Consider the following 6,941-nt stretch of genomic DNA (forward strand, 5'->3'; position numbering starts at 1 on the left):
GTCATATGGTTTGTTGCCCCTGTGTCAAGGATCCATTGCTGGTGCTCGTGTTGCTCGTCCCTCTCGCCGATCTGAGCGAACACTCGCTCCTCCTCCAGTTGAATTAGCTCCCCAGCTGGTGCCATCTTTGCTACGCCCAACTGGAGCTCTTTCTTGGGTTCAACATCGTCGTCGGATTTGGAATCGAAATTGGGGACGCATGGCAGTACCATGAAGAGAGCTGGCTCGTCCTCTTCGGATTGAGCCACATGGACCGTTTCGGCCTTCTCCTTATTCCTCAGCTTGCTCCAGCAATTTCTGCTCAGGTGTCCTCTCTTCCCACAGTTCGAGCATTGGATCGGCCTGCCATTGGTCAACGCATGGCAGTTACCATGAAGAGTGCTGGCTCTTCCTCCTCGGATTGAGCCACATGGGCCGTTTCGGCCTTCTCCTTATTCCTCAGCTTGCTCCAGCAATTTCTGCTCAGGTGTCCTCTCTTCCCACAGTTCGAGCATTGGATCGGCCAGCCATTGGTCAACTCCTTCTTTTGATTCCCATCTTTCCCGCGCGTGCGCCCGTGAGACATCCATGGCTTCTTACCGCCTTTGCGGCTGGAGGAGGACCCTCTCTCTTCCCACAGTTCGAGCATTGGATCGGCCTGCCATTGGTCAACGCATGGCAGTTACCATGAAGAGAGCTGGCTCGTCCTCCTCGGATTGAGCCACATGGGCCGTTTCGACCTCTTCTCCTTATTCCTCAGCTTGCTCCAGCAATTTCTGCTCAGGTGTCCTCTCTTCCCACAGTTCGAGCATTGGATCGGCCTGCCATTGGTCAACTCCTTCTTTTGATTCCCATCTTTCCCGCGCGTGCGCCCGTGGGACATCCATATTGGGTTTCGAGAAATACCTGATGTTTAGCAGATATCTTTTCATATTGGGTTTCGAACCTTATTCACTGGCCTTATAAGAGCTCCCTCGATCTTATGCTCACCATGTCCCTTATAGTAGGTGCTTTTTCTTTTTGGGCACTGGTACCCCAAGCCATTCTCGAAGTGGACCTGACCCCAGGCCAAGATCCCAACAAAACAAAGCTGCAATGCGTAAAGAAACCCAACTCGATAGCCCTCACTTCGTTGCCCGGAGGATATAGATCACTCTGACCAAGAACATACTGAAAAAAGAATATCATGAGCTGATAGGGGAGGGGATCAACATATCGAGGATCCTCAGACTGAAGTAAAGAAGCGAGCAGGAGCGGAGCTGGGAGACCGAGTTCAACACCCACCCATTTCTATTCCATTTACCGAGGAAGTAATAGTCCAGGAAGGAGTTTACTGTGATAGAATCAATAGGCGAAGGAGTGAAAGCAAGCAAGCAAGAAAGAAAGGAAAGAGAGAGACTGAACCTTTACAGTCGGTAAAAGAGATGAATGAGACAGATTTCACTCTTTTTCGTGTAAGGACCTTTTATTCTAGAGTTGATGCTTTACGACTGTCAAGTTTCGTAATCGCTTTTGAACTAATAGCTAGAGCTTCAAGAAAAGAAATTCTATCCACCATAGGGGTCAAAGTTCGTAAGACCTTTTTCACTAATAGCAGCAGCAAAAATCAAATAAACAAGCAAAAAATAGGACCACCTAGCTTCGCAGCATCGGTCTCGTAGTAGCACATATCTTTATTTAGTGATCGTTATAGGGATAATGAAACCAATGATAGAGTTGCCCTAGCCTAGCGACATCCATCCCTTGTCTCCGACCGTAAGATAGAGACTACTAAATGCGCAACTTCAACATTTCCTGGGGTAGGCCTTTTTTTCAAAACCCCCTTCGGAAAACGTATTGGCTTTCACTCGACAGGATCCAAACAAGCAAAAAATACACGTTACAGACGAAAGGTGGATGTTCTGTGGCGAATAAAGAGAGTGCAAGCTATGCCAAAGCAGGTGTTCATGCCTGAAGTTTCTCATCAAGTATAAGGTTCGGCTTAAAGCCATTGGTATGCGGGTGACTTACATGGGGTTTTGACCTAAGAGCCTATTCATGGTATATTGAAGACTTTTCATCGTAGTTCAGAAAGTTAGAAACTTTGATCTCACCCCTTTTTTCCTATTCTTCTGTTTTTGTTTTGTTGATCTTGTTGTTGAAGCCGAATCCTTTCCAACAGGAGGGAAATTGATGCAGTCCATACACAACCTAAAAGAAAAAAACTCTAATTAAATAGAAGAGGAAAAACAGCAGAAAGATGGAGTTCCAAAACGGTGGTTGGTTTACCTTTTCATTTTAGTCAGATTTGAAGTAACCCAGTCGATAGAAGATTTTAATGCTTACTTGGTTGGATCAATAAGCAAACTCATTTTCTTGAATTGCTAGTTGGCCTCCACTACCTCTTGAGTAAATAGGTGGTCTTTCTTCTTTCTTTAGGGAAAGCTATTCCTTGAGATACTCCTCGTCTTGATAGTTCCTCTTGCTTCTTGTAGTTCTACCTTTAACGAGTAAAGGCCTCGTAGAAGATCATAAAAAGGCCTTGAATCAGCTTCGAGATTTTGGTCTCCTTTCTCTTTCAACATATACTAGAATATGGTTAGCTCTTTACTCGTTAGATGGGTTAGCTTTATGCACTTCTTTGTTCTTCCTCGGAGTAATTTCTTGGTTGGGTCGGGTTCATCTCTTTCTCTAAAGGTCTTTTCAAGTGCACAATCTTACAAGACTCCAAGTCTCAGCAAGGAAGATTTTGGGCCCCAACGACAAAGGAATGGGCATTTTCGGGGACTAGCCCGCTTCCCATTACTCGACGAGGGAAATTCCTCGCACATAATTAAGGGAGCCATTGAAAGGTGACTGAAACACGAGAAACTAAGACTACCCGAGCTAATGATAGAGGCAAGAACACTTTCCGGCCAAGTCCCATTAATTGATCATAACGATATCGTGGAAATGCTGCACGGACCCATATATATAGAAAGAGAAAGAGAATCACCTTGATACTAAACCAGATCGAGCCCAGGATCCTCTTGAAAATGGGAAGATCTAGGATAGGCGGCCAACCTCCTGGAGAGAGCGATGTGCATGGACCAGGTGAGTAGGGATGCAGCTCCGTGGACCGCTCGTCGGGCCTGATAGGTGGTGGTATCACACCCTTCTCAAAGGAACCGTACGTGAGACTCTCGCCTCATACGGCTCCGTCCCGGCATCAGATCAGGACCTACCCTTTCCTTTGACCAACGGGTCCTCGAACCAACCTGTCCTCCCTTTCTATTCCTCGGTAAGCGCTTTCTTTTCATTCATTGATTGATTCAAGGTAACTGTAGCTTGCTTCCAAGTCCAAGCGCTAGCGGTAGAAGCTAGTAGCCAGAAGCGTCCGGGCCAACTATTAGAATATTAGTAAAGGGGCCTTACTCTCTCTATAGTCAGGGGCCTTTTCTTTTCTTGCTCGTTAGCGCTTTAGTTTGAAATAAGGACGTTTAGGCTTGACTAAGAGTCTCGTTAGGGCGGCTGCTCGTTTAGTATTGCTTTGGCTTCGCCGTCTCTATCTTGCTGGTACGGGAGCTACCGCAACTAAAAGCAAATGAATGAAGGAAGAAGGCAGACGCATTAGAAAGACTACAAAGGCATTCCAGGCCGACTACAAGACTAGGACTACAATACAAGTCATGAGCGATAGCGAAGCCGGATCGGCTTTTTGATGTCGAAAGCCCCAAAACTAGCTATCTTATAGCAGACAACTAAGGCAAGCCTACTCAACAAATCTCAAATAAGTAAACGCCTGTTCGCATCGCAACTAATAGAAAAACCCACTACCTCACTCAACGTCTAGTCTAGTAGTGGTTTGGATCTTGACCGGGTCCGAGCTTCCCCAGCTCTATGCTGTTGGGGAACTCTGCTTCAATCTGACCCCCTTCTTGATTGACTATATTTGGGTCTTTGGAGTACTTTGGGATTATATTCTGCGCCGAGGATTTGTGCTTGTGGGCTAGGGTGAATATAGCAGACCAGCGGATCTGGTGGTCGACAATCGTTCAGACTTGGTAAAGGTTGTCGCAGCACTTGTAGTAGGACAGAAGACTGATTGCGATGCCCGCGGACCAATTTACGATGTCTTCGTCGATGACGTTCGTCAAGGAGGCCACGTGGATTGGCCAGGGTCTTCTTCGGCTAATGAGACCTCGATCCCGAAGCCTTCGGAGTATCTTTTTGATAGGCGCCTCGAGATGTATGGGGAATTCGCTGCTGATAGATCCCGCCCAGTGTCCTCCTCTTTCCCCCGCCACCTTCCGACCCGCAGGAGTATACAATGACAACTTCCCGTCACTCATGCCCGATCGTGAAACTACCTCTTGAACGTCCGATGGGGCCTTGCTCCGACCTGAGCTATGCAACAACGAGATCCCCCTTGATCTTTGCCGGATGTGCTTGACGGTCCCCCATAATACGCTCACTTGGGGACGGATTACTCCAGCTGTTCCAAGAGTCTCCGCTAGTTGAACCCCGTCCAGTAGACTCCCTCTTTGGCTTATCCCCTTCGTCAGCTCTTTTATCGGGATATTATTACCTAGGTTCGTCAAGTTTGAATGGATGGCGTAGCGTAGGTGGCAAGCAGTTATATGGATACGGTGCTTTACCCGTAGACGCTTCTCGAGCTCTCGCAAGATTGTATGGGAGTCATCCTCGGAGGGACTTCCCGAATGATGGTACTAGGGAATTCTACTGTACTCCGTGCAGCTATTGTTGTTGTTCCTGCAAAGCCTACCCAAGGTTCAGGCCGGATTGTAGGAAGTGAGCGATACGTTTTTGTATTTCTATGAGAAGCTCTACGGCACCCACGATTCCCAGTAGTAAGTAGTCGGCATATGGCGCGTAAGAAATCCTTATTAAGTAATGGGGTTTTAAGGGGGCCAGCTTCGGGGCCAGGCGTCTCTCTGACCTGATAACTAGTCTCGCCTCCCCGCCCAGCTCTATCATCAGTCCTTTTCTTTTGTAATACTTCTCAGGTTCTCTCATGGCCAATTTCTTATTACAGCGTTCTCGACCATAGAATTCGTCCTGAGGGGTCAACCCGGTGGCTTCTATGAGGAAGGCGGTGCAAAGGAGGCTCGAGGGCTTGTTAAGGAAGGCGGCAAGGGCCGTGGGTAAACCGAAAGGCGTTTTCTGGTCTCCCTTGAGCCGTGTGGTGCTTGTGTGTGGGGTGTGCCATGACGAAACAAGGGAATGAAAGGCCGCTTTGCGTTGGAAGCTCTTTACCCTCCCCATAATGAGGGCTCTGTAGTCTTGGGGAGCGTTGAAGCTTGCTTCTTCTCCCGAGTTTGATTGGTCATCACCTGTCCTTAATAGAACCGATCTGATTCTCTGAACAATCAGAATTTCGTACTTCTGTTGGATCCTCCCTATCTCCTGATCGAGCTTGTGTAGGTAGATGTTGCCTGGTAGGGCCGATAGTAGTACACTGTGTGGGACGGAGTAGTCAAGGCCCTTCTCACCTCCTACGAGTCGTCAGCCGGAAAAGACTTGATGAATGGAGTAAAAGAACTTGGGATCGTCGATCTCTTCCTTCAAGATTGAGATGAGTCGATGTCGATCGATGGTGTGAAAACACTGAAATCTATCGAATTCCAAAAACCAGCGAGAGGTTCCCCACTCTTCTTTGATCCGTCTTAGGGCCGAGTGCCGGCCTCACCCCGAGTCGAAGTGCGATGTGTTTGGAAACTCGGGATCGTAAATGGATTCGAGTACCATTCTGATCGCCTCTTTCATGATCTTTTCTATAGGTCGAACTAATGTGAGCAGTCTAAACTTCGACCCTTCTTTCTTTCTTTCTTCATATTGTAGGAGCAAAGCCCCTTTTTTGCTTCCTCTATTGATAGATCAAGGACCCTCTCTCTGTCATTTCAGTGACTCATAGGGCTTCCCTCAGCTCAGTCTTTTTGGTTCTTGAGATGAGAATCATCTCCACCTCTCCCAGGACTAGAATGATTATCCCTGCCCGATGGGTCTACATCCATCCCTGAATGTCGTCGGGTACTGTTCACTTCCCCGCCATTCTTGTAACCGTCACTTGTAATCCGCGCAAGTGTGTCCGCACCCCCCTAAGTGGACGAGAAAGAAAGGAGATTTATCGGAGCAACCCCCCAGGTTCCAGACCCAGGAGTCAACTTTCCCGTATGAGCATTCGGTACATGTATCAGTCCGTGGAAGAGTGAAAGGGTCACCACTACTGAGGATCTCCCCCCTAATCTTAGATAGGTCGTCTGAGGGTTCGCCGCGGTTCATTGCTGTGCTTACACACTAGGCTACCCTTCTCCGAAAGCTCCACGGGACCACCTACCACTAGTCTTCGGCCGGAGGGGTTTATTGCACAAAAACGCCGGGACGCAGGCCCAAGAAGAGGGAAGCCCAACGAATCTCAGATGCAAAGCCCCGCACCTCATTATGATCATATTGGCATACTCTCCCAAAAAAAACAGAGCAGACCCCATTGAAGACGAGAGTGAGGTACAACAAGGCCATTTCTGTCCACCGCCCTTCTCACAGAGCCGTACGTGGACGTTACCGCTCATACAGCTCCCAGCTAGCAAGCAGTTAGCCTTCCTCTACAAAGAATGGAAGTGTAAATGAATCGACATCAAATAGAGGAATTCGCTTTTTCTTTTCAACAAGCCACATCTCAGATACGGGGCATCCCTTTCACAAAAACCTATGGATCCACCCCAGCACCTTGTGATCTTTGAGAAAGAAGATCATTACGAGCCCTCTCCTTTCCAGTCGAGCAGCTTCGCCCCTCTCCCTCTCGGTCTCGCTCTTGAACTCAACTGTAAACACTCAAAAAACAAGAATGATCCTATCCTCTGTCTATTTTGAGGGATAAAAGAGAGTCAAGGTAATGAAACAGTCAATCCTCTTGAAGAATCAATGAGAGTGAACTGGAAGTCAATCCTCAAGATTCCTTCTTTCACTCTTTCACTCGGTCTCGC

General features: G+C 47.8%; 1 pseudogene; it reads left to right on the forward strand.

The window, feature by feature from the left end:
- Positions 1-5,978: 5,978 nt before the first annotated feature.
- Positions 5,979-6,698, forward strand: LOC111439591 (annotated as a pseudogene).
- Positions 6,699-6,941: the final 243 nt, after the last annotated feature.

The sequence above is a fragment of the Cucurbita moschata genome, unplaced genomic scaffold (genome assembly GCF_002738365.1).
Source record: "Cucurbita moschata cultivar Rifu unplaced genomic scaffold, Cmos_1.0 Cmo_Scf00097, whole genome shotgun sequence".
Lineage (NCBI taxonomy): Eukaryota > Viridiplantae > Streptophyta > Magnoliopsida > Cucurbitales > Cucurbitaceae > Cucurbita > Cucurbita moschata.